Source organism: Schistocerca nitens, unplaced genomic scaffold, assembly GCF_023898315.1.
Source record: "Schistocerca nitens isolate TAMUIC-IGC-003100 unplaced genomic scaffold, iqSchNite1.1 HiC_scaffold_250, whole genome shotgun sequence".
NCBI lineage: Eukaryota > Metazoa > Arthropoda > Insecta > Orthoptera > Acrididae > Schistocerca > Schistocerca nitens.
In genome coordinates, this window is record NW_026045791.1 from 16,608 (window position 1) to 42,702 (window position 26,095).

At 48.2% G+C, this 26,095-nt stretch overlaps 21 non-coding genes across 21 annotated transcripts; 4 read left to right on the plus strand and 17 right to left on the minus strand.

Annotated features, from left to right (window-relative positions):
- Positions 1–121: 121 nt before the first annotated feature.
- Positions 122–195, minus strand: Trnai-aau (transfer RNA isoleucine (anticodon AAU)). Its single transcript has one exon. It is a non-coding gene; the product is annotated as a tRNA-Ile (tRNA).
- Positions 196–393: 198 nt separating this feature from the next.
- Trnae-uuc (transfer RNA glutamic acid (anticodon UUC)) lies at positions 394–465 on the minus strand. The gene has a single exon. It is a non-coding gene; the product is annotated as a tRNA-Glu (tRNA).
- Positions 466–770: 305 nt separating this feature from the next.
- On the minus strand, positions 771–843 carry Trnam-cau (transfer RNA methionine (anticodon CAU)). The gene has a single exon. It is a non-coding gene; the product is annotated as a tRNA-Met (tRNA).
- Positions 844–7,270: 6,427 nt separating this feature from the next.
- Trnag-ucc (transfer RNA glycine (anticodon UCC)) lies at positions 7,271–7,342 on the plus strand. Its single transcript has one exon. It is a non-coding gene; the product is annotated as a tRNA-Gly (tRNA).
- A 602-nt stretch (positions 7,343–7,944) lies between these two features.
- Trnai-aau (transfer RNA isoleucine (anticodon AAU)) lies at positions 7,945–8,018 on the minus strand. The gene has a single exon. It is a non-coding gene; the product is annotated as a tRNA-Ile (tRNA).
- Positions 8,019–8,216: 198 nt separating this feature from the next.
- On the minus strand, positions 8,217–8,288 carry Trnae-uuc (transfer RNA glutamic acid (anticodon UUC)). Its single transcript has one exon. It is a non-coding gene; the product is annotated as a tRNA-Glu (tRNA).
- Positions 8,289–8,593: 305 nt separating this feature from the next.
- Trnam-cau (transfer RNA methionine (anticodon CAU)) lies at positions 8,594–8,666 on the minus strand. Its single transcript has one exon. It is a non-coding gene; the product is annotated as a tRNA-Met (tRNA).
- Positions 8,667–9,046: 380 nt separating this feature from the next.
- Trnag-gcc (transfer RNA glycine (anticodon GCC)) lies at positions 9,047–9,117 on the minus strand. The gene has a single exon. It is a non-coding gene; the product is annotated as a tRNA-Gly (tRNA).
- Positions 9,118–9,457: 340 nt separating this feature from the next.
- Positions 9,458–9,529, plus strand: Trnag-ucc (transfer RNA glycine (anticodon UCC)). Its single transcript has one exon. It is a non-coding gene; the product is annotated as a tRNA-Gly (tRNA).
- Positions 9,530–10,352: 823 nt separating this feature from the next.
- Positions 10,353–10,426, minus strand: Trnai-aau (transfer RNA isoleucine (anticodon AAU)). The gene has a single exon. It is a non-coding gene; the product is annotated as a tRNA-Ile (tRNA).
- Positions 10,427–10,624: 198 nt separating this feature from the next.
- Positions 10,625–10,696, minus strand: Trnae-uuc (transfer RNA glutamic acid (anticodon UUC)). The gene has a single exon. It is a non-coding gene; the product is annotated as a tRNA-Glu (tRNA).
- Positions 10,697–11,001: 305 nt separating this feature from the next.
- On the minus strand, positions 11,002–11,074 carry Trnam-cau (transfer RNA methionine (anticodon CAU)). Its single transcript has one exon. It is a non-coding gene; the product is annotated as a tRNA-Met (tRNA).
- Positions 11,075–17,500: 6,426 nt separating this feature from the next.
- On the plus strand, positions 17,501–17,572 carry Trnag-ucc (transfer RNA glycine (anticodon UCC)). The gene has a single exon. It is a non-coding gene; the product is annotated as a tRNA-Gly (tRNA).
- A 602-nt stretch (positions 17,573–18,174) lies between these two features.
- On the minus strand, positions 18,175–18,248 carry Trnai-aau (transfer RNA isoleucine (anticodon AAU)). The gene has a single exon. It is a non-coding gene; the product is annotated as a tRNA-Ile (tRNA).
- Positions 18,249–18,446: 198 nt separating this feature from the next.
- On the minus strand, positions 18,447–18,518 carry Trnae-uuc (transfer RNA glutamic acid (anticodon UUC)). Its single transcript has one exon. It is a non-coding gene; the product is annotated as a tRNA-Glu (tRNA).
- Positions 18,519–18,823: 305 nt separating this feature from the next.
- Trnam-cau (transfer RNA methionine (anticodon CAU)) lies at positions 18,824–18,896 on the minus strand. The gene has a single exon. It is a non-coding gene; the product is annotated as a tRNA-Met (tRNA).
- A 380-nt stretch (positions 18,897–19,276) lies between these two features.
- On the minus strand, positions 19,277–19,347 carry Trnag-gcc (transfer RNA glycine (anticodon GCC)). The gene has a single exon. It is a non-coding gene; the product is annotated as a tRNA-Gly (tRNA).
- Positions 19,348–19,687: 340 nt separating this feature from the next.
- On the plus strand, positions 19,688–19,759 carry Trnag-ucc (transfer RNA glycine (anticodon UCC)). The gene has a single exon. It is a non-coding gene; the product is annotated as a tRNA-Gly (tRNA).
- Positions 19,760–20,497: 738 nt separating this feature from the next.
- On the minus strand, positions 20,498–20,571 carry Trnai-aau (transfer RNA isoleucine (anticodon AAU)). Its single transcript has one exon. It is a non-coding gene; the product is annotated as a tRNA-Ile (tRNA).
- Positions 20,572–20,769: 198 nt separating this feature from the next.
- On the minus strand, positions 20,770–20,841 carry Trnae-uuc (transfer RNA glutamic acid (anticodon UUC)). The gene has a single exon. It is a non-coding gene; the product is annotated as a tRNA-Glu (tRNA).
- A 305-nt stretch (positions 20,842–21,146) lies between these two features.
- On the minus strand, positions 21,147–21,219 carry Trnam-cau (transfer RNA methionine (anticodon CAU)). Its single transcript has one exon. It is a non-coding gene; the product is annotated as a tRNA-Met (tRNA).
- Positions 21,220–26,095: the final 4,876 nt, after the last annotated feature.

The window sequence follows — 26,095 nt, forward strand, 5'->3', positions numbered from 1 at the left end:
AGCGCTTCCCGACAAGTCGGGTTCGGATCCTCTGTCAACTTCCACGCAGGGTGATGATCTTTTGGTCATCACACTCGCCAGCTGAAATCGGCGCTGTCTTTTCGTGGTAGTAAAAGCGTTGTGGCCCGTGGGGGGATCGAACCCACGACCTTCGCGTTATTAGCACGACGCTCTAACCAACTGAGCTAACGGGCCTCGACAGTTGCGCTCGCTCAGCCCTACGCTGCAAACGTATGGCATGAAGCCGTACACCATTTCTATGGTCGTCGGATGTCTGCTTCCCTCGTCTATACTCTGCTGACGGTCACGAAACAGTAGATATATTGCGAGCAGGACGGGAAACGGCAGCTCGGACAGCTCAAACTTGTCACGATTCGTGTGGAAAAAGTTCCGTTCCGGTACCGGGAATCGAACCCGGGCCTCCTGGGTGAAAGCCAGGTATCCTAGCCACTAGACCACACCGGATGTGGGCGTTCCTGCGGCGGATCGGACGGTCGCTTGTAGCATTTCGTGTCGTGTCCCGCGTCGGCGCCCTTCTCTCTTTGCGAGCGTCTTTGCGCATACTGACTGGCAAGGCGCGCACCTCAAACGTCTCAGAGCAATGTTTTTGGCTTCATGCTGTGCTAGGAGAAGAGGAAAAGGGAAGCTGTAAGTAGCAATAACAGGGAGTAAACATTTTCCCGCTGAAGCGTTGAAAACGTTGTGGATAAAAAACAAGAAATAAGTTGGTGCCCTAGCAACAGCATCACCATCAGTCACAGAAAATTAAATGCCCCGGGTGAGGATCGAACTCACGACCTTAAGATTATGAGACTTACGCGCTGCCTACTGCGCTACCGAGGCACAGGTGAAGCGCTTGTCCTGGAAACTGGGTAAGTACCACACCCAATGTTAGACGTAAAGACACTGTACTTCCTGGATAACGTGTTCTGTTGCTACACGTGCATTGCCAGCCCAGTTGATTGCGGTGTTGCTGCAGATTTGCAAACGATAGGCAGCACTCCTTGTCGTTAACGTTCAGTGCCTCGGAGGCACCTGGACACAGCAACTTGCGAGGCCAGGCCGACGCTAGTCTGTAGAACACCATGCGAGCGTCCTAGTGGGGACCCGCGAGTGCTGCGTTCTCGGTTCTTCTCAAGGGAATCCTGCTATACATTCATGTGGATCGTGCATCTCAAGCGCGCAAGCCACACGGCAGCATTATCGTGGGAAAAGCAAAATGATGCATCGGCCGGGAATCGAACCCGGGCCGCCCGCGTGGCAGGCGAGCATTCTACCACTTTTTTTTTTTTTTTTTTTTTTTTTTTTGGGGAATCTGATTTCGAGTCAGACTCCTTAACCACTTTTTTTTTTTTTTTTTTTTTATTTATTATTTTTTGGGCCTCCATCCACCCCTTATAGCCCGTCCTTCTGCTCGCCATTAATTCACCTTCGTCGGTGTGGCATCAAAGGCCTTTGATTTAAGGAAAATGAAAACGATGTGGAATTACATGCTTCGTTTACGATACAAGCATCCATATTAAGGAAATAGTAACTGAAATTTATGGCGGCTCCAGTGCCTTGTGGTAACAGAAAACGTCAAGGAAGTTAAAAGAAAAGTGAAAATCCATTGCTTCTAAAATTAAAAAGCTTTGTTCTGAACTCTGCGAAATTGAAAGAGAACTAAAATATTGCTCGAAAGAGAAAACTGAATTTTCTTCTTCTTACGAAATGAAGCTTGATCTCTTGCCAATTGATTACTTCAGTGGTGTTAGTAACTTGTGGTTCGGTCAACATGACATATTATTCGCCTTATAGATGGTCCGTCTGATCTTGAGTGAGTAGCTGCTGAATGTTCGTTAACATGAAATTCAATCAATTGATGTGGTAGTCCCTTTTTTTTTTTTTTTTTTTTTTTTTTTTTTTTTTTTTTTTTTTTTTACGTTACAGTTTTGAGCAGGTAGTTGGCGAAGTTATCCTTATAGTTTTTCGTTTTCATTAGCATATGGTGCTGAGTGGTAAGATAGACACAGAAGTCTTCTTTACTCTTGTCTTCTTTTGTAAATAAGTAATGTACAGTAGCGGCTTTTAACCAGTTTAGTGCGTTCCTTCTCGTCCGTGGGTACGGGGTATCGTCCGGCGTCAGAAAGGCAGCAGGTGTTATATATCTGGGCGATGTTCTACTAATGAGTGCTAACTTGTTCGTGATATATTCCCATATATCTTTTATGTTGTCGCACACAAACCTGTGTTCATCAGTATCCATTAAATTACACGTTGTGCACAAAGGTGATGCTGCGAGGTGTATGTTATGTAGTTTGGAGTTAGTTGCCAATTTTCTGTTAACTGCGAAATACCAAGTGGCTTTCAGTGTAGACGGCAAATACGGACAATGGATGTTCTCCCAGATTACCTTCCAGTCGTAAAAGTTGTATTTTTCTTCAATGTTATTTTTCTTCTTATCTTTCATGAGTTCCTGGTACACGTGCTTCACTGGCTTCATTTCTTGTTCGGGGATCCTTGTGTGTACATAACTGTACTCCAGTAAAAACCATTTTAAGTGGTAAAGTCCGTTTGGAATATGTTGCACCGTGATAGGTGGACTGAGGTCGGCCGGAGCTATCTCAGTAAGCAGGTGAGCAGCGAGACTATCAGCTGAGTGTTTCCATTGGTGGAAAGTTGTTGATATATATAAAGCTTGCGCCTTCTTTTCAACATCGACAAGATTTAAGCCACCATTTTCTGTGGCAAGCGTTAAGGTGTCAAACTGAACTTTAAAAATGTGGTGACGGCTGACAAACTGTCCTAATGCTGACATGATTCGTTTTGCAGTGAGTGCAGACATTGGTAAAACTTGAGCGATATAATTGAGTTTCGAGGTGAGGTAGACATTTGCGACCGTTACTTTCTGAATTTCATTTAGTTTCCGTACACTGTGTTCCCGTATGCTGGCACGAATAGTCCGTAGAAGCTTTCGATAGTTGGTTGCAATGGTGTGCCGAATATTACTCTGAAAATCAATTCCAAGGCACTTGAATATCTTCAGCTGACGTAGTTGTCCGTGAGGGTGCGATCCGAGGCCGCGGCCAATATTGAATATTCCGGACTTTGTCCAGTTTAGTTGTGCACCTGACGCGTGCTCATATTGCCTGACTAGCTGTAGTGCGGTCTCCACTTCAGTTCTATTTAGTACAAGGAAACCGACATCGTCTGCATACGCCTTGCACACTACTCGGGATCCATGTATGACGATGCCCTGTAAACTTTGCGTCAGGGTAGCTAACAAAGGCTCAATGGCAATCGCAAAAAGCGCCATGGACATTGGGCAGCCCTGCCTGACGGAACTGGCTATCTCGATTGCTCGGGTAGGCTGGCCATTGATGATGACTCTGGATAAATTAGTCGCTACCATCTGTTTTATAATTGCGACGAACCCAGGTGGAAAACCCATCGCATACATGGTACGAAAGAGATACTGGTGGTTTACCCTGTCAAAGGCTTTGTCGAAGTCCAAAGATATGATGGCACATTTCAGCTTACAGACTTCCGCAATAGAGATTAAATCACGGTAGTCGCACAGAGTCTGTCGAATTTTCCGATCCTTGCCCACGCTGGTCTGGTAAGGGCCAATGATACTGGTCATTGTAGATTTAAGCCTTTGGGCCAAAAGTCTCGCAAAGATTTTATAGTCGCTGTTGAGCAGCGTTATCGGTCTGAGATTTTTTACGTTTGCACTGCCTGAGGTTTTTTTTAATTAGAACGATTATGCCTTCACAGAAGCTGGTGGGGATCACGTTGTTGTGGTCTAGAAGTTCGTTACAGATGCAAGTGATCTTCGCCTTTATGGTGTTCCAGAATTTTTGATAGAATTCGGCGGGAATTCCGTCAGGTCCGGGGGATTTATTCTTAGCACTTTTCCAGAGTACATATTCCACGTCTTCTTCGGTCGCCACGTCGAATAGCTTTTCCGCGTCCACGAGACTGACTCTGTTGCGCAAATTATTCAAAAGAGCATCCTGCGCTTGCACGTTAACTTCTTTATTTGACATCAAGGTGGTGAAGTAGTTTAGCACCGCCGCTTTAATCTCGTTGTGCGTAGTCAGCGTTGCGCCATCCTCAGCAATTAACTCCGTCAGTATTTTACGGGACCCTTTCTTACTTTCTTGGATCATATGGTAGACTGAGGTGAGTTCTTGGTGTACAGTTGTCTGGACCCGTGACCTGACTTTGTAGCCTTCTAGCTGCGTCCTCCTTAGGGTTAGGATTTTGGCCTGGATTTTCTTAATTCGTTGACAATTCTCGACAGCCGAAGTACCGAGCATATACAGTTCCCGCAGACAATGAAAATAGAAATTGATCGTCCTTTGAAGCCAAAAGCTCTTTTCCCGTGCGTAGTTCATGAAACACCACCTAATTTTAGGTTTGGCGCACCTCAGCCACCAATCAATGGCCGAATTATAAGAGGCAAATCGTTGCTCACATTCTCGCCAGGTATTGAGGAAGGCTTCTTGACACGCCGAGTCTTGTAGATGTGAAACATTTAATTTCCACAGGCCCCTGTATCGACACGTCCGTTGTCGGTCTAGACTTATAGTACAGATGTATGCAGCATGATCTGAGAAAGCCACTGGCCATACTTCTGACTGCAGAATGTTATTCCTCAAAGTGGGTGTGACATAAATTCGATCAAGACGGCTTGCCGAATGGGTCGTGATATGGGTAAACCCAGGTGCTGCCCCATGCTTGAGCTCCCAAGAATCAACTAAGCGCAAGTCTCGTACAATTCGTTCCAGTTCAAGTGATTTGTTAAGATTGGGAGTCTGGTCCTTTGCACTGATGACACAGTTAAAGTCGCCTCCGAAGATGACATTGGTGTGGCGGACGCCAAAGAGAGGAACTATTTCTTCTTTAAAAAATTCTGCTCTTTGACGTCTATTACTGGAACCGGATGGGGCATAGACATTAATTAGTCTGTTGTTATAAAAAGTGCCCGCAATGCCCCTACTGTTCGGCAGTTTTGTGACGACGGTAATAATGATACCTTCCTTCACAATAAAAGCTGTACCTAATTCGCAACCGGCCCCAGGATTAGTGATCACATTATAACCTGGTATGCAATCAAGCCTGATCTCTGTTACTTCTTGTACAAATAAAATGTCTACATCAGCTGCATATAAAAAGTCCTTTAAGTGTTGCAGTTTAAGAGCGCTACGTATCTTATTAATATTGAGAGTAGCAAGTCGATAGGCCTGTGGCGGAATAGTGGTGGACTAAACAGGAGCAATACCTAAAATCAGTCCGATATCAAACAGAAATAACGCTGGAAAAAACAAGTCACGTCGTAGAAGCACTTTGGAAGCAATTCCAGATAACAAAAACATGTATTGACAGTCACTTTAAAGGCAGAGTTAAAAATAGTCTCCGGTTGAAAAGGGATCAGTCGTGCGTTCTTTTTGCGCGGCAGTTTCTGTCGAGGCGTTATCTTTCTCGGTAACATCGTCGACTTTGGAGACTGAAGTGACGGCTGTCACCGTTTCGGAAGTATCCATACTGTCTACTTCGGCAGTGGATTCTGTATCGTCCGCCCAACTAGTTGGCGGCGGTTGTGTCGAGGTCGTTACCGACTCTGGTGCAGGATAGAGTTTGACCATGCGGACATCACAGTCGGTTCGGAGTTGAGCTGACTGTTCAGGGTTCAGAGGGAGAGCATCTGAGACATTGTCAAGGACTGATGGTAAACTGGCTGAGGGATGATCATGGTTTGTGCTATCAGATGCTTTGTCACTGAGTTGTTCACCTATCTGTTTAGCCTTTTCGCGCAGAACCGGTGCAATCTGTTCTGCACCCTGGCGGGCAACTCTCCGTTTTTTAGTTTTTCTGGGAGACGTACGATTGTGTGGGCCTTGATCGGAACCTGCTGGAGATTCCCCCCGTGGAGTAGCAGCGGCCGATTGGGACGCAGCCGTTTGCATGTCGGATGCCTGTTCTTCTGTGACTACTACGGACGGCGATACTTCTATGGGTTTAGGTGGGGTCTCTTCCGGCGTTGCAACAGTCCCCATTTGCGTCACTGGCGCAGGCACGACAGTATTTTCACTGATTTCGGTGACCGTGGATGGAGCCGAAAGCCCACGCGCCACGGCGACGTACGTCACAGGCAGTGTTGTCATCGCGGGGGGCCTGGCTGCCTCGCCGGCAGGCAGCTGCGCCACTCGCCTCTGCATGCATTCGGCACGCACGTGACCTGTCGAGTTGCATGCGGCACACGTTCGAGGCTGATCATTGTACATTACTATCGCACGATACCCGCATATGTTAACATAAGACGGGATGTGCTTCTGCAGCTCGATTTTCAATTGCCGCACCCCATTAAGAACCGGGAATTTATGTGCACTAGACCAACGTGACGCAATATTGCTGATGATTTTACCGTAGGGACAGAGCACTGCGTTGATCTGTTCACTGGTTATTTCAAATGGAAGTTCAAAGAGTCGAACAGTCCGTATTCCTAGGCCGGCATGCGAAACAACAACTTCACCCACATTGCCATCGCTATGTTTAAATTTGAGGATACCACCACAAGATTCAACTATTTTCTCACACATGTCTGATCGAGCTAATTTAACGAAAACGGTGCTACTGACAATCGAAAGATGTATCCCGATTATATCCTCAAGTCCTATCTTTACTTCATCTTCTAACCATTGCTCAACTTCAAAAGATTTAGGTCGGACAAAGTTTCTGTCAAAAGTAAACTTCAATGTGTCTTTCCTACTCGGTTGAGACATCACGAAATCGAGTTCATTTCCAGATTACACCAAAACACTGGTAGACACTGAAGCAAGCGCAGTGACTCACCACACGAAAACAACGACGGCGCGGCGCGCAGCACAGCACGTCCGACCTCGACCGCGTCCGCCGGCTGACTGTCGTCCACTGAACCACCGATGCTCGGGCCGGTAGTAACTGCACGCTGCTTCCCGAGCAGATGTCTCAAGGGAAAGTGGGACTGCCGTCAAGCGCCGTAGCATTCTGTCGAGAAGATGCTGCAGACGCTGAATCCTGCACTGTACTGCTTAAAAATGCCGCCAGAACGCGGTCCTCTGCGTACTCTTGCGTCGCCGGCGCCGACTCTTGCCAAGGATGCGAAATGTGCGCGGATACGCTGTCCGAACGCGCCTGGATGTGCTCCCCTAGCCTACCTCGAAATGCGCCTGCCAGGTACGATCACCTTCGGCCGCTGCCGACAGGCGGGAAGCCGACACAGCGCGGCGTCGGGGCGCTCGCTTGTGCGGTGGTGGTGTAATGGTCAGCATAGTTGCCTTCCAAGCAGTTGGTCCGGGTTCGATTCCCGGCCACCGCAACAGGCTTTTTAATGTCACGTATGAGTACTTTCGCCACGCGCCCTTAACTTAATGTTTTTTCCCCCTCTTACTCGCTGCAGACCAGCCTATAGTGTGTCTCGACTGTCTCGACTTGTCTCGACTTTGCTCAGCTGACGCGAGAGCTGACGCTCTCCAATCGGCCTATATCAAAACGACAAGCACGAGAAACGACTGAGAGAGGTAAGGAGAGGCGAGGCGATGTACACACAGCACGCCCGTTCATTTCACGGTGGCGTCTCCCTGACCGAATCGGGCTGTAGCTCCGAAAACAAAGGAGAAAGAAAAATAGGAAGTAAAACTGCCAACAGTACCCTGTGTCCCCATGCGCTCTCCCGCCCAAGTACCGACAAGGGCCAAAGTTGTTACGCATCGGCAATCGGACATTTCCTTTCATCTTCTCTTTATCGGTTGAGAACCAGTGTATTCAACATATTATGGCCATTGCCGAGTGAATGCTGTAGCGCTTCCCGACAAGTCGGGTTCGGATCCTCTGTCAACTTCCACGCAGGGTGATGATGTTTTGGTCATCACACTCGCCAGCTGAAATCGGCGCTGCCTTTTCGTGGTAGTAAAAGCGTTGTGGCCCGTGGGGGGATCGAACCCACGACCTTCGCGTTATTAGCACGACGCTCTAACCAACTGAGCTAACGGGCCTCGACAGTTGCGCTCGCTCAGCCCTACGCTGCAAACGTATGGCATGAAGCCGTACACCATTTCTATGGTCGTCGGATGTCTGCTTCCCTCGTCTATACTCTGCTGACGGTCACGAAACAGTAGATATATTGCGAGCAGGACGGGAAACGGCAGCTCGGACAGCTCAAACTTGTCACGATTCGTGTGGAAAAAGTTCCGTTCCGGTACCGGGAATCGAACCCGGGCCTCCTGGGTGAAAGCCAGGTATCCTAGCCACTAGACCACACCGGATGTGGGCGTTCCTGCGGCGGATCGGACGGTCGCTTGTAGCATTTCGTGTCGTGTCCCGCGTCGGCGCCCTTCTCTCTTTGCGAGCGTCTTTGCGCATACTGACTGGCAAGGCGCGCACCTCAAACGTCTCAGAGCAATGTTTTTGGCTTCATGCTGTGCTAGGAGAAGAGGAAAAGGGAAGCTGTAAGTAGCAATAACAGGGAGTAAACATTTTCCCGCTGAAGCGTTGAAAACGTTGTGGATAAAAAACAAGAAATAAGTTGGTGCCCTAGCAACAGCATCACCATCAGTCACAGAAAATTAAATGCCCCGGGTGAGGATCGAACTCACGACCTTAAGATTATGAGACTTACGCGCTGCCTACTGCGCTACCGAGGCACAGGTGAAGCGCTTGTCCTGGAAACTGGGTAAGTACCACACCCAATGTTAGACGTAAAGACACTGTACTTCCTGGATAACGTGTTCTGTTGCTACACGTGCATTGCCAGCCCAGTTGATTGCGGTGTTGCTGCAGATTTGCAAACGATAGGCAGCACTCCTTGTTGTTAACGTTCAGTGCCTCGGAGGCACCTGGACACAGCAACTTGCGAGGCCAGGCCGACGCTAGTCTGTAGAACACCATGCGAGCGTCCTAGTGGGGACCCGCGAGTGCTGCGTTCTCGGTTCTTCTCAAGGGAATCCTGCTATACATTCATGTGGATCGTGCATCTCAAGCGCGCAAGCCACACGGCAGCATTATCGTGGGAAAAGCAAAATGATGCATCGGCCGGGAATCGAACCCGGGCCGCCCGCGTGGCAGGCGAGCATTCTACCACTGAACCACCGATGCTCGGGCCGGTAGTAACTGCACGCTGCTTCCCGAGCAGATGTCTCAAGGGAAAGTGGGACTGCCGTCAAGCGCCGTAGCATTCTGTCGAGAAGATGCTGCAGACGCTGAATCCTGCACTGTACTGCTTAAAAATGCCGCCAGAACGCGGTCCTCTGCGTACTCTTGCGTCGCCGGCGCCGACTCTTGCCAAGGATGCGAAATGTGCGCGGATACGCTGTCCGAACGCGCCTGGATGTGCTCCCCTAGCCTACCTCGAAATGCGCCTGCCAGGTACGATCACCTTCGGCCGCTGCCGACAGGCGGGAAGCCGACACAGCGCGGCGTCGGGGCGCTCGCTTGTGCGGTGGTGGTGTAATGGTCAGCATAGTTGCCTTCCAAGCAGTTGGTCCGGGTTCGATTCCCGGCCACCGCAACAGGCTTTTTAATGTCACGTATGAGTACTTTCGCCACGCGCCCTTAACTTAATGTTTTTTCCCCCTCTTACTCGCTGCAGACCAGCCTATAGTGTGTCTCGACTGTCTCGACTTGTCTCGACTTCGACTTGTCTCGACTTGTCTCGACTTGTCTCGACTTGACTTGTCTCGACTTGTCTCGACTTGTCTCGACTTGTCTCGACTTGTCTCGACTTGTCTCGACTTGTCTCGACTTGTCTCGACTTGTCTCGACTTGTCTCGACTTGTCTCGACTTGTCTCGACTTGTCTCGACTTGTCTCGACTTGTCTCGACTTGTCTCGACTTGTCTCGACTTGTCTCGACTTTGCTCAGCTGACGCGAGAGCTGACGCTCTCCAATCGGCCTATATCAAAACGACAAGCACGAGAAACGACTGAGAGAGGTAAGGGGAGGCGAGGCGATGTACACACAGCACGCCCGTTCATTTCACGGTGGCGTCTCCCTGACCGAATCGGGCTGTAGCTCCGAAAACAAAGGAGAAAGAAAAATAGGAAGTAAAACTGCCAACAGTACCCTGTGTCCCCATGCGCTCTCCCGCCCAAGTACCGACAAGGGCCAAAGTTGTTACGCATCGGCAATCGGACATTTCCTTTCATCTTCTCTTTATCGGTTGAGAACCAGTGTATTCAACATATTATGGCCATTGCCGAGTGAATGCTGTAGCGCTTCCCGACAAGTCGGGTTCGGATCCTCTGTCAACTTCCACGCAGGGTGATGATGTTTTGGTCATCACACTCGCCAGCTGAAATCGGCGCTGCCTTTTCGTGGTAGTAAAAGCGTTGTGGCCCGTGGGGGGATCGAACCCACGACCTTCGCGTTATTAGCACGACGCTCTAACCAACTGAGCTAACGGGCCTCGACAGTTGCGCTCGCTCAGCCCTACGCTGCAAACGTATGGCATGAAGCCGTACACCATTTCTATGGTCGTCGGATGTCTGCTTCCCTCGTCTATACTCTGCTGACGGTCACGAAACAGTAGATATATTGCGAGCAGGACGGGAAACGGCAGCTCGGACAGCTCAAACTTGTCACGATTCGTGTGGAAAAAGTTCCGTTCCGGTACCGGGAATCGAACCCGGGCCTCCTGGGTGAAAGCCAGGTATCCTAGCCACTAGACCACACCGGATGTGGGCGTTCCTGCGGCGGATCGGACGGTCGCTTGTAGCATTTCGTGTCGTGTCCCGCGTCGGCGCCCTTCTCTCTTTGCGAGCGTCTTTGCGCATACTGACTGGCAAGGCGCGCACCTCAAACGTCTCAGAGCAATGTTTTTGGCTTCATGCTGTGCTAGGAGAAGAGGAAAAGGGAAGCTGTAAGTAGCAATAACAGGGAGTAAACATTTTCCCGCTGAAGCGTTGAAAACGTTGTGGATAAAAAACAAGAAATAAGTTGGTGCCCTAGCAACAGCATCACCATCAGTCACAGAAAATTAAATGCCCCGGGTGAGGATCGAACTCACGACCTTAAGATTATGAGACTTACGCGCTGCCTACTGCGCTACCGAGGCACAGGTGAAGCGCTTGTCCTGGAAACTGGGTAAGTACCACACCCAATGTTAGACGTAAAGACACTGTACTTCCTGGATAACGTGTTCTGTTGCTACACGTGCATTGCCAGCCCAGTTGATTGCGGTGTTGCTGCAGATTTGCAAACGATAGGCAGCACTCCTTGTCGTTAACGTTCAGTGCCTCGGAGGCACCTGGACACAGCAACTTGCGAGGCCAGGCCGACGCTAGTCTGTAGAACACCATGCGAGCGTCCTAGTGGGGACCCGCGAGTGCTGCGTTCTCGGTTCTTCTCAAGGGAATCCTGCTATACATTCATGTGGATCGTGCATCTCAAGCGCGCAAGCCACACGGCAGCATTATCGTGGGAAAAGCAAAATGATGCATCGGCCGGGAATCGAACCCGGGCCGCCCGCGTGGCAGGCGAGCATTCTACCACTTTTTTTTTTTTTTTTTTTTTTTTTTTGGGGAATCTGATTTCGAGTCAGACTCCTTAACCACTTTTTTTTTTTTTTTTTTTTATTTATTATTTTTTGGGCCTCCATCCACCCCTTATAGCCCGTCCTTCTGCTCGCCATTAATTCACCTTCGTCGGTGTGGCATCAAAGGCCTTTGATTTAAGGAAAATGAAAACGATGTGGAATTACATGCTTCGTTTACGATACAAGCATCCATATTAAGGAAATAGTAACTGAAATTTATGGCGGCTCCAGTGCCTTGTGGTAACAGAAAACGTCAAGGAAGTTAAAAGAAAAGTGAAAATCCATTGCTTCTAAAATTAAAAAGCTTTGTTCTGAACTCTGCGAAATTGAAAGAGAACTAAAATATTGCTCGAAAGAGAAAACTGAATTTTCTTCTTCTTACGAAATGAAGCTTGATCTCTTGCCAATTGATTACTTCAGTGGTGTTAGTAACTTGTGGTTCGGTCAACATGACATATTATTCGCCTTATAGATGGTCCGTCTGATCTTGAGTGAGTAGCTGCTGAATGTTCGTTAACATGAAATTCAATCAATTGATGTGGTAGTCCCTTTTTTTTTTTTTTTTTTTTTTTTTTTTTTTTTTTTTTTTTTTTTTTACGTTACAGTTTTGAGCAGGTAGTTGGCGAAGTTATCCTTATAGTTTTTCGTTTTCATTAGCATATGGTGCTGAGTGGTAAGATAGACACAGAAGTCTTCTTTACTCTTGTCTTCTTTTGTAAATAAGTAATGTACAGTAGCGGCTTTTAACCAGTTTAGTGCGTTCCTTCTCGTCCGTGGGTACGGGGTATCGTCCGGCGTCAGAAAGGCAGCAGGTGTTATATATCTGGGCGATGTTCTACTAATGAGTGCTAACTTGTTCGTGATATATTCCCATATATCTTTTATGTTGTCGCACACAAACCTGTGTTCATCAGTATCCATTAAATTACACGTTGTGCACAAAGGTGATGCTGCGAGGTGTATGTTATGTAGTTTGGAGTTAGTTGCCAATTTTCTGTTAACTGCGAAATACCAAGTGGCTTTCAGTGTAGACGGCAAATACGGACAATGGATGTTCTCCCAGATTACCTTCCAGTCGTAAAAGTTGTATTTTTCTTCAATGTTATTTTTCTTCTTATCTTTCATGAGTTCCTGGTACACGTGTTTCACTGGCTTCATTTCTTGTTCGGGGATCCTTGTGTGTACATAACTGTACTCCAGTAAAAACCATTTTAAGTGGTAAAGTCCGTTTGGAATATGTTGCACCGTGATAGGTGGACTGAGGTCGGCCGGAGCTATCTCAGTAAGCAGGTGAGCAGCGAGACTATCAGCTGAGTGTTTCCATTGGTGGAAAGTTGTTGATATATATAAAGCTTGCGCCTTCTTTTCAACATCGACAAGATTTAAGCCACCATTTTCTGTGGCAAGCGTTAAGGTGTCAAACTGAACTTTAAAAATGTGGTGACGGCTGACAAACTGTCCTAATGCTGACATGATTCGTTTTGCAGTGAGTGCAGACATTGGTAAAACTTGAGCGATATAATTGAGTTTCGAGGTGAGGTAGACATTTGCGACCGTTACTTTCTGAATTTCATTTAGTTTCCGTACACTGTGTTCCCGTATGCTGGCACGAATAGTCCGTAGAAGCTTTCGATAGTTGGTTGCAATGGTGTGCCGAATATTACTCTGAAAATCAATTCCAAGGCACTTGAATATCTTCAGCTGACGTAGTTGTCCGTGAGGGTGCGATCCGAGGCCGCGGCCAATATTGAATATTCCGGACTTTGTCCAGTTTAGTTGTGCACCTGACGCGTGCTCATATTGCCTGACTAGCTGTAGTGCGGTCTCCACTTCAGTTCTATTTAGTACAAGGAAACCGACATCGTCTGCATACGCCTTGCACACTACTCGGGATCCATGTATGACGATGCCCTGTAAACTTTGCGTCAGGGTAGCTAACAAAGGCTCAATGGCAATCGCAAAAAGCGCCATGGACATTGGGCAGCCCTGCCTGACGGAACTGGCTATCTCGATTGCTCGGGTAGGCTGGCCATTGATGATGACTCTGGATAAATTAGTCGCTACCATCTGTTTTATAATTGCGACGAACCCAGGTGGAAAACCCATCGCATACATGGTACGAAAGAGATACTGGTGGTTTACCCTGTCAAAGGCTTTGTCGAAGTCCAAAGATATGATGGCACATTTCAGCTTACAGACTTCCGCAATAGAGATTAAATCACGGTAGTCGCACAGAGTCTGTCGAATTTTCCGATCCTTGCCCACGCTGGTCTGGTAAGGGCCAATGATACTGGTCATTGTAGATTTAAGCCTTTGGGCCAAAAGTCTCGCAAAGATTTTATAGTCGCTGTTGAGCAGCGTTATCGGTCTGAGATTTTTTACGTTTGCACTGCCTGAGGTTTTTTTTAATTAGAACGATTATGCCTTCACAGAAGCTGGTGGGGATCACGTTGTTGTGGTCTAGAAGTTCGTTACAGATGCAAGTGATCTTCGCCTTTATGGTGTTCCAGAATTTTTGATAGAATTCGGCGGGAATTCCGTCAGGTCCGGGGGATTTATTCTTAGCACTTTTCCAGAGTACATATTCCACGTCTTCTTCGGTCGCCACGTCGAATAGCTTTTCCGCGTCCACGAGACTGACTCTGTTGCGCAAATTATTCAAAAGAGCATCCTGCGCTTGCACGTTAACTTCTTTATTTGACATCAAGGTGGTGAAGTAGTTTAGCACCGCCGCTTTAATCTCGTTGTGCGTAGTCAGCGTTGCGCCATCCTCAGCAATTAACTCCGTCAGTATTTTACGGGACCCTTTCTTACTTTCTTGGATCATATGGTAGACTGAGGTGAGTTCTTGGTGTACAGTTGTCTGGACCCGTGACCTGACTTTGTAGCCTTCTAGCTGCGTCCTCCTTAGGGTTAGGATTTTGGCCTGGATTTTCTTAATTCGTTGACAATTCTCGACAGCCGAAGTACCGAGCATATACAGTTCCCGCAGACAATGAAAATAGAAATTGATCGTCCTTTGAAGCCAAAAGCTCTTTTCCCGTGCGTAGTTCATGAAACACCACCTAATTTTAGGTTTGGCGCACCTCAGCCACCAATCAATGGCCGAATTATAAGAGGCAAATCGTTGCTCACATTCTCGCCAGGTATTGAGGAAGGCTTCTTGACACGCCGAGTCTTGTAGATGTGAAACATTTAATTTCCACAGGCCCCTGTATCGACACGTCCGTTGTCGGTCTAGACTTATAGTACAGATGTATGCAGCATGATCTGAGAAAGCCACTGGCCATACTTCTGACTGCAGAATGTTATTCCTCAAAGTGGGTGTGACATAAATTCGATCAAGACGGCTTGCCGAATGGGTCGTGATATGGGTAAACCCAGGTGCTGCCCCATGCTTGAGCTCCCAAGAATCAACTAAGCGCAAGTCTCGTACAATTCGTTCCAGTTCAAGTGATTTGTTAAGATTGGGAGTCTGGTCCTTTGCACTGATGACACAGTTAAAGTCGCCTCCGAAGATGACATTGGTGTGGCGGACGCCAAAGAGAGGAACTATTTCTTCTTTAAAAAATTCTGCTCTTTGACGTCTATTACTGGAACCGGATGGGGCATAGACATTAATTAGTCTGTTGTTATAAAAAGTGCCCGCAATGCCCCTACTGTTCGGCAGTTTTGTGACGACGGTAATAATGATACCTTCCTTCACAATAAAAGCTGTACCTAATTCGCAACCGGCCCCAGGATTAGTGATCACATTATAACCTGGTATGCAATCAAGCCTGATCTCTGTTACTTCTTGTACAAATAAAATGTCTACATCAGCTGCATATAAAAAGTCCTTTAAGTGTTGCAGTTTAAGAGCGCTACGTATCTTATTAATATTGAGAGTAGCAAGTCGATAGGCCTGTGGCGGAATAGTGGTGGACTAAACAGGAGCAATACCTAAAATCAGTCCGATATCAAACAGAAATAACGCTGGAAAAAACAAGTCACGTCGTAGAAGCACTTTGGAAGCAATTCCAGATAACAAAAACATGTATTGACAGTCACTTTAAAGGCAGAGTTAAAAATAGTCTCCGGTTGAAAAGGGATCAGTCGTGCGTTCTTTTTGCGCGGCAGTTTCTGTCGAGGCGTTATCTTTCTCGGTAACATCGTCGACTTTGGAGACTGAAGTGACGGCTGTCACCGTTTCGGAAGTATCCATACTGTCTACTTCGGCAGTGGATTCTGTATCGTCCGCCCAACTAGTTGGCGGCGGTTGTGTCGAGGTCGTTACCGACTCTGGTGCAGGATAGAGTTTGACCATGCGGACATCACAGTCGGTTCGGAGTTGAGCTGACTGTTCAGGGTTCAGAGGGAGAGCATCTGAGACATTGTCAAGGACTGATGGTAAACTGGCTGAGGGATGATCATGGTTTGTGCTATCAGATGCTTTGTCACTGAGTTGTTCACCTATCTGTTTAGCCTTTTCGCGCAGAACCGGTGCAATCTGTTCTGCACCCTGGCGGGCAACTCTCCGTTTTTTAGTTTTTCTGGGAGACGTACGATTGTGTGGGCCTTGATCGGAACCTGCTGGAGATTCCCCCCGTGGAGTAGCAGCGGCCGATTGGGACGCAGCCGTTTGCATGTCGGATGCCTGTTCTTCTGTGACTACTACGGACGGCGATACTTCTATGGGTTTAGGTGGGGTCTCTTCCGGCGTTGCAACAGTCCCCATTTGCGTCACTGGCGCAGGCACGACAGTATTTTCACTGATTTCGGTGACCGTGGATGGAGCCGAAAGCCCACGCGCCACGGCGACGTACGTCACAGGCAGTGTTGTCATCGCGGGGGGCCTGGCTGCCTCGCCGGCAGGCAGCTGCGCCACTCGCCTCTGCATGCATTCGGCACGCACGTGACCTGTCGAGTTGCATGCGGCACACGTTCGAGGCTGATCATTGTACATTACTATCGCACGATACCCGCATATGTTAACATAAGACGGGATGTGCTTCTGCAGCTCGATTTTCAATTGCCGCACCCCATTAAGAACCGGGAATTTATGTGCACTAGACCAACGTGACGCAATATTGCTGATGATTTTACCGTAGGGACAGAGCACTGCGTTGATCTGTTCACTGGTTATTTCAAATGGAAGTTCAAAGAGTCGAACAGTCCGTATTCCTAGGCCGGCATGCGAAACAACAACTTCACCCACATTGCCATCGCTATGTTTAAATTTGAGGATACCACCACAAGATTCAACTATTTTCTCACACATGTCTGATCGAGCTAATTTAACGAAAACGGTGCTACTGACAATCGAAAGATGTATCCCGATTATATCCTCAAGTCCTATCTTTACTTCATCTTCTAACCATTGCTCAACTTCAAAAGATTTAGGTCGGACAAAGTTTCTGTCAAAAGTAAACTTCAATGTGTCTTTCCTACTCGGTTGAGACATCACGAAATCGAGTTCATTTCCAGATTACACCAAAACACTGGTAGACACTGAAGCAAGCGCAGTGACTCACCACACGAAAACAACGACGGCGCGGCGCGCAGCACAGCACGTCCGACCTCGACCGCGTCCGCCGGCTGACTGTCGTCCACTGAACCACCGATGCTCGGGCCGGTAGTAACTGCACGCTGCTTCCCGAGCAGATGTCTCAAGGGAAAGTGGGACTGCCGTCAAGCGCCGTAGCATTCTGTCGAGAAGATGCTGCAGACGCTGAATCCTGCACTGTACTGCTTAAAAATGCCGCCAGAACGCGGTCCTCTGCGTACTCTTGCGTCGCCGGCGCCGACTCTTGCCAAGGATGCGAAATGTGCGCGGATACGCTGTCCGAACGCGCCTGGATGTGCTCCCCTAGCCTACCTCGAAATGCGCCTGCCAGGTACGATCACCTTCGGCCGCTGCCGACAGGCGGGAAGCCGACACAGCGCGGCGTCGGGGCGCTCGCTTGTGCGGTGGTGGTGTAATGGTCAGCATAGTTGCCTTCCAAGCAGTTGGTCCGGGTTCGATTCCCGGCCACCGCAACAGGCTTTTTAATGTCACGTATGAGTACTTTCGCCACGCGCCCTTAACTTAATGTTTTTTCCCCCTCTTACTCGCTGCAGACCAGCCTATAGTGTGTCTCGACTGTCTCGACTTGTCTCGACTTTGCTCAGCTGACGCGAGAGCTGACGCTCTCCAATCGGCCTATATCAAAACGACAAGCACGAGAAACGACTGAGAGAGGTAAGGAGAGGCGAGGCGATGTACACACAGCACGCCCGTTCATTTCACGGTGGCGTCTCCCTGACCGAATCGGGCTGTAGCTCCGAAAACAAAGGAGAAAGAAAAATAGGAAGTAAAACTGCCAACAGTACCCTGTGTCCCCATGCGCTCTCCCGCCCAAGTACCGACAAGGGCCAAAGTTGTTACGCATCGGCAATCGGACATTTCCTTTCATCTTCTCTTTATCGGTTGAGAACCAGTGTATTCAACATATTATGGCCATTGCCGAGTGAATGCTGTAGCGCTTCCCGACAAGTCGGGTTCGGATCCTCTGTCAACTTCCACGCAGGGTGATGATGTTTTGGTCATCACACTCGCCAGCTGAAATCGGCGCTGCCTTTTCGTGGTAGTAAAAGCGTTGTGGCCCGTGGGGGGATCGAACCCACGACCTTCGCGTTATTAGCACGACGCTCTAACCAACTGAGCTAACGGGCCTCGACAGTTGCGCTCGCTCAGCCCTACGCTGCAAACGTATGGCATGAAGCCGTACACCATTTCTATGGTCGTCGGATGTCTGCTTCCCTCGTCTATACTCTGCTGACGGTCACGAAACAGTAGATATATTGCGAGCAGGACGGGAAACGGCAGCTCGGACAGCTCAAACTTGTCACGATTCGTGTGGAAAAAGTTCCGTTCCGGTACCGGGAATCGAACCCGGGCCTCCTGGGTGAAAGCCAGGTATCCTAGCCACTAGACCACACCGGATGCGGGCGTTCCTGCGGCGGATCGGACGGTCGCTTGTAGCATTTCGTGTCGTGTCCCGCGTCGGCGCCCTTCTCTCTTTGCGAGCGTCTTTGCGCATACTGACTGGCAAGGCGCGCACCTCAAACGTCTCAGAGCAATGTTTTTGGCTTCATGCTGTGCTAGGAGAAGAGGAAAAGGGAAGCTGTAAGTAGCAATAACAGGGAGTAAACATTTTCCCGCTGAAGCGTTGAAAACGTTGTGGATAAAAAACAAGAAATAAGTTGGTGCCCTAGCAACAGCATCACCATCAGTCACAGAAAATTAAATGCCCCGGGTGAGGATCGAACTCACGACCTTAAGATTATGAGACTTACGCGCTGCCTACTGCGCTACCGAGGCACAGGTGAAGCGCTTGTCCTGGAAACTGGGTAAGTACCACACCCAATGTTAGACGTAAAGACACTGTACTTCCTGGATAACGTGTTCTGTTGCTACACGTGCATTGCCAGCCCAGTTGATTGCGGTGTTGCTGCAGATTTGCAAACGATAGGCAGCACTCCTTGTCGTTAACGTTCAGTGCCTCGGAGGCACCTGGACACAGCAACTTGCGAGGCCAGGCCGACGCTAGTCTGTAGAACACCATGCGAGCGTCCTAGTGGGGACCCGCGAGTGCTGCGTTCTCGGTTCTTCTCAAGGGAATCCTGCTATACATTCATGTGGATCGTGCATCTCAAGCGCGCAAGCCACACGGCAGCATTATCGTGGGAAAAGCAAAATGATGCATCGGCCGGGAATCGAACCCGGGCCGCCCGCGTGGCAGGCGAGCATTCTACCACTGAACCACCGATGCTCGGGCCGGTAGTAACTGCACGCTGCTTCCCGAGCAGATGTCTCAAGGGAAAGTGGGACTGCCGTCAAGCGCCGTAGCATTCTGTCGAGAAGATGCTGCAGACGCTGAATCCTGCACTGTACTGCTTAAAAATGCCGCCAGAACGCGGTCCTCTGCGTACTCTTGCGTCGCCGGCGCCGACTCTTGCCAAGGATGCGAAATGTGCGCGGATACGCTGTCCGAACGCGCCTGGATGTGCTCCCCTAGCCTACCTCGAAATGCGCCTGCCAGGTACGATCACCTTCGGCCGCTGCCGACAGGCGGGAAGCCGACACAGCGCGGCGTCGGGGCGCTCGCTTGTGCGGTGGTGGTGTAATGGTCAGCATAGTTGCCTTCCAAGCAGTTGGTCCGGGTTCGATTCCCGGCCACCGCAACAGGCTTTTTAATGTCACGTATGAGTACTTTCGCCACGCGCCCTTAACTTAATGTTTTTTCCCCCTCTTACTCGCTGCAGACCAGCCTATAGTGTGTCTCGACTGTCTCGACTTGTCTCGACTTCGACTTGTCTCGACTTGTCTCGACTTGTCTCGACTTGTCTCGACTTGTCTCGACTTGTCTCGACTTGTCTCGACTTGTCTCGACTTGTCTCGACTTGTCTCGACTTGTCTCGACTTGTCTCGACTTGTCTCGACTTTGCTCAGCTGACGCGAGAGCTGACGCTCTCCAATCGGCCTATATCAAAACGACAAGCACGAGAAACGACTGAGAGAGGTAAGGGGAGGCGAGGCGATGTACACACAGCACGCCCGTTCATTTCACGGTGGCGTCTCCCTGACCGAATCGGGCTGTAGCTCCGAAAACAAAGGAGAAAGAAAAATAGGAAGTAAAACTGCCAACAGTACCCTGTGTCCCCATGCGCTCTCCCGCCCAAGTACCGACAAGGGCCAAAGTTGTTACGCATCGGCAATCGGACATTTCCTTTCATCTTCTCTTTATCGGTTGAGAACCAGTGTATTCAACATATTATGGCCATTGCCGAGTGAATGCTGTAGCGCTTCCCGACAAGTCGGGTTCGGATCCTCTGTCAACTTCCACGCAGGGTGATGATGTTTTGGTCATCACACTCGCCAGCTGAAATCGGCGCTGCCTTTTCGTGGTAGTAAAAGCGTTGTGGCCCGTGGGGGGATCGAACCCACGACCTTCGCGTTATTAGCACGACGCTCTAACCAACTGAGCTAACGGGCCTCGACAGTTGCGCTCGCTCAGCCCTACGCTGCAAACGTATGGCATGAAGCCGTACACCATTTCTATGGTCGTCGGATGTCTGCTTCCCTCGTCTATACTCTGCTGACGGTCACGAAACAGTAGATATATTGCGAGCAGGACGGGAAACGGCAGCTCGGACAGCTCAAACTTGTCACGATTCGTGTGGAAAAAGTTCCGTTCCGGTACCGGGAATCGAACCCGGGCCTCCTGGGTGAAAGCCAGGTATCCTAGCCACTAGACCACACCGGATGTGGGCGTTCCTGCGGCGGATCGGACGGTCGCTTGTAGCATTTCGTGTCGTGTCCCGCGTCGGCGCCCTTCTCTCTTTGCGAGCGTCTTTGCGCATACTGACTGGCAAGGCGCGCACCTCAAACGTCTCAGAGCAATGTTTTTGGCTTCATGCTGTGCTAGGAGAAGAGGAAAAGGGAAGCTGTAAGTAGCAATAACAGGGAGTAAACATTTTCCCGCTGAAGCGTTGAAAACGTTGTGGATAAAAAACAAGAAATAAGTTGGTGCCCTAGCAACAGCATCACCATCAGTCACAGAAAATTAAATGCCCCGGGTGAGGATCGAACTCACGACCTTAAGATTATGAGACTTACGCGCTGCCTACTGCGCTACCGAGGCACAGGTGAAGCGCTTGTCCTGGAAACTGGGTAAGTACCACACCCAATGTTAGACGTAAAGACACTGTACTTCCTGGATAACGTGTTCTGTTGCTACACGTGCATTGCCAGCCCAGTTGATTGCGGTGTTGCTGCAGATTTGCAAACGATAGGCAGCACTCCTTGTCGTTAACGTTCAGTGCCTCGGAGGCACCTGGACACAGCAACTTGCGAGGCCAGGCCGACGCTAGTCTGTAGAACACCATGCGAGCGTCCTAGTGGGGACCCGCGAGTGCTGCGTTCTCGGTTCTTCTCAAGGGAATCCTGCTATACATTCATGTGGATCGTGCATCTCAAGCGCGCAAGCCACACGGCAGCATTATCGTGGGAAAAGCAAAATGATGCATCGGCCGGGAATCGAACCCGGGCCGCCCGCGTGGCAGGCGAGCATTCTACCACTTTTTTTTTTTTTTTTTTTTTTTTTTTTGGGGAATCTGATTTCGAGTCAGACTCCTTAACCACTTTTTTTTTTTTTTTTTTTTATTTATTATTTTTTGGGCCTCCATCCACCCCTTATAGCCCGTCCTTCTGCTCGCCATTAATTCACCTTCGTCGGTGTGGCATCAAAGGCCTTTGATTTAAGGAAAATGAAAACGATGTGGAATTACATGCTTCGTTTACGATACAAGCATCCATATTAAGGAAATAGTAACTGAAATTTATGGCGGCTCCAGTGCCTTGTGGTAACAGAAAACGTCAAGGAAGTTAAAAGAAAAGTGAAAATCCATTGCTTCTAAAATTAAAAAGCTTTGTTCTGAACTCTGCGAAATTGAAAGAGAACTAAAATATTGCTCGAAAGAGAAAACTGAATTTTCTTCTTCTTACGAAATGAAGCTTGATCTCTTGCCAATTGATTACTTCAGTGGTGTTAGTAACTTGTGGTTCGGTCAACATGACATATTATTCGCCTTATAGATGGTCCGTCTGATCTTGAGTGAGTAGCTGCTGAATGTTCGTTAACATGAAATTCAATCAATTGATGTGGTAGTCCCTTTTTTTTTTTTTTTTTTTTTTTTTTTTTTTTTTTTTTTTTTTTTTTACGTTACAGTTTTGAGCAGGTAGTTGGCGAAGTTATCCTTATAGTTTTTCGTTTTCATTAGCATATGGTGCTGAGTGGTAAGATAGACACAGAAGTCTTCTTTACTCTTGTCTTCTTTTGTAAATAAGTAATGTACAGTAGCGGCTTTTAACCAGTTTAGTGCGTTCCTTCTCGTCCGTGGGTACGGGGTATCGTCCGGCGTCAGAAAGGCAGCAGGTGTTATATATCTGGGCGATGTTCTACTAATGAGTGCTAACTTGTTCGTGATATATTCCCATATATCTTTTATGTTGTCGCACACAAACCTGTGTTCATCAGTATCCATTAAATTACACGTTGTGCACAAAGGTGATGCTGCGAGGTGTATGTTATGTAGTTTGGAGTTAGTTGCCAATTTTCTGTTAACTGCGAAATACCAAGTGGCTTTCAGTGTAGACGGCAAATACGGACAATGGATGTTCTCCCAGATTACCTTCCAGTCGTAAAAGTTGTATTTTTCTTCAATGTTATTTTTCTTCTTATCTTTCATGAGTTCCTGGTACACGTGTTTCACTGGCTTCATTTCTTGTTCGGGGATCCTTGTGTGTACATAACTGTACTCCAGTAAAAACCATTTTAAGTGGTAAAGTCCGTTTGGAATATGTTGCACCGTGATAGGTGGACTGAGGTCGGCCGGAGCTATCTCAGTAAGCAGGTGAGCAGCGAGACTATCAGCTGAGTGTTTCCATTGGTGGAAAGTTGTTGATATATATAAAGCTTGCGCCTTCTTTTCAACATCGACAAGATTTAAGCCACCATTTTCTGTGGCAAGCGTTAAGGTGTCAAACTGAACTTTAAAAATGTGGTGACGGCTGACAAACTGTCCTAATGCTGACATGATTCGTTTTGCAGTGAGTGCAGACATTGGTAAAACTTGAGCGATATAATTGAGTTTCGAGGTGAGGTAGACATTTGCGACCGTTACTTTCTGAATTTCATTTAGTTTCCGTACACTGTGTTCCCGTATGCTGGCACGAATAGTCCGTAGAAGCTTTCGATAGTTGGTTGCAATGGTGTGCCGAATATTACTCTGAAAATCAATTCCAAGGCACTTGAATATCTTCAGCTGACGTAGTTGTCCGTGAGGGTGCGATCCGAGGCCGCGGCCAATATTGAATATTCCGGACTTTGTCCAGTTTAGTTGTGCACCTGACGCGTGCTCATATTGCCTGACTAGCTGTAGTGCGGTCTCCACTTCAGTTCTATTTAGTACAAGGAAACCGACATCGTCTGCATACGCCTTGCACACTACTCGGGATCCATGTATGACGATGCCCTGTAAACTTTGCGTCAGGGTAGCTAACAAAGGCTCAATGGCAATCGCAAAAAGCGCCATGGACATTGGGCAGCCCTGCCTGACGGAACTGGCTATCTCGATTGCTCGGGTAGGCTGGCCATTGATGATGACTCTGGATAAATTAGTCGCTACCATCTGTTTTATAATTGCGACGAACCCAGGTGGAAAACCCATCGCATACATGGTACGAAAGAGATACTGGTGGTTTACCCTGTCAAAGGCTTTGTCGAAGTCCAAAGATATGATGGCACATTTCAGCTTACAGACTTCCGCAATAGAGATTAAATCACGGTAGTCGCACAGAGTCTGTCGAATTTTCCGATCCTTGCCCACGCTGGTCTGGTAAGGGCCAATGATACTGGTCATTGTAGATTTAAGCCTTTGGGCCAAAAGTCTCGCAAAGATTTTATAGTCGCTGTTGAGCAGCGTTATCGGTCTGAGATTTTTTACGTTTGCACTGCCTGAGGTTTTTTTTAATTAGAACGATTATGCCTTCACAGAAGCTGGTGGGGATCACGTTGTTGTGGTCTAGAAGTTCGTTACAGATGCAAGTGATCTTCGCCTTTATGGTGTTCCAGAATTTTTGATAGAATTCGGCGGGAATTCCGTCAGGTCCGGGGGATTTATTCTTAGCACTTTTCCAGAGTACATATTCCACGTCTTCTTCGGTCGCCACGTCGAATAGCTTTTCCGCGTCCACGAGACTGACTCTGTTGCGCAAATTATTCAAAAGAGCATCCTGCGCTTGCACGTTAACTTCTTTATTTGACATCAAGGTGGTGAAGTAGTTTAGCACCGCCGCTTTAATCTCGTTGTGCGTAGTCAGCGTTGCGCCATCCTCAGCAATTAACTCCGTCAGTATTTTACGGGACCCTTTCTTACTTTCTTGGATCATATGGTAGACTGAGGTGAGTTCTTGGTGTACAGTTGTCTGGACCCGTGACCTGACTTTGTAGCCTTCTAGCTGCGTCCTCCTTAGGGTTAGGATTTTGGCCTGGATTTTCTTAATTCGTTGACAATTCTCGACAGCCGAAGTACCGAGCATATACAGTTCCCGCAGACAATGAAAATAGAAATTGATCGTCCTTTGAAGCCAAAAGCTCTTTTCCCGTGCGTAGTTCATGAAACACCACCTAATTTTAGGTTTGGCGCACCTCAGCCACCAATCAATGGCCGAATTATAAGAGGCAAATCGTTGCTCACATTCTCGCCAGGTATTGAGGAAGGCTTCTTGACACGCCGAGTCTTGTAGATGTGAAACATTTAATTTCCACAGGCCCCTGTATCGACACGTCCGTTGTCGGTCTAGACTTATAGTACAGATGTATGCAGCATGATCTGAGAAAGCCACTGGCCATACTTCTGACTGCAGAATGTTATTCCTCAAAGTGGGTGTGACATAAATTCGATCAAGACGGCTTGCCGAATGGGTCGTGATATGGGTAAACCCAGGTGCTGCCCCATGCTTGAGCTCCCAAGAATCAACTAAGCGCAAGTCTCGTACAATTCGTTCCAGTTCAAGTGATTTGTTAAGATTGGGAGTCTGGTCCTTTGCACTGATGACACAGTTAAAGTCGCCTCCGAAGATGACATTGGTGTGGCGGACGCCAAAGAGAGGAACTATTTCTTCTTTAAAAAATTCTGCTCTTTGACGTCTATTACTGGAACCGGATGGGGCATAGACATTAATTAGTCTGTTGTTATAAAAAGTGCCCGCAATGCCCCTACTGTTCGGCAGTTTTGTGACGACGGTAATAATGATACCTTCCTTCACAATAAAAGCTGTACCTAATTCGCAACCGGCCCCAGGATTAGTGATCACATTATAACCTGGTATGCAATCAAGCCTGATCTCTGTTACTTCTTGTACAAATAAAATGTCTACATCAGCTGCATATAAAAAGTCCTTTAAGTGTTGCAGTTTAAGAGCGCTACGTATCTTATTAATATTGAGAGTAGCAAGTCGATAGGCCTGTGGCGGAATAGTGGTGGACTAAACAGGAGCAATACCTAAAATCAGTCCGATATCAAACAGAAATAACGCTGGAAAAAACAAGTCACGTCGTAGAAGCACTTTGGAAGCAATTCCAGATAACAAAAACATGTATTGACAGTCACTTTAAAGGCAGAGTTAAAAATAGTCTCCGGTTGAAAAGGGATCAGTCGTGCGTTCTTTTTGCGCGGCAGTTTCTGTCGAGGCGTTATCTTTCTCGGTAACATCGTCGACTTTGGAGACTGAAGTGACGGCTGTCACCGTTTCGGAAGTATCCATACTGTCTACTTCGGCAGTGGATTCTGTATCGTCCGCCCAACTAGTTGGCGGCGGTTGTGTCGAGGTCGTTACCGACTCTGGTGCAGGATAGAGTTTGACCATGCGGACATCACAGTCGGTTCGGAGTTGAGCTGACTGTTCAGGGTTCAGAGGGAGAGCATCTGAGACATTGTCAAGGACTGATGGTAAAC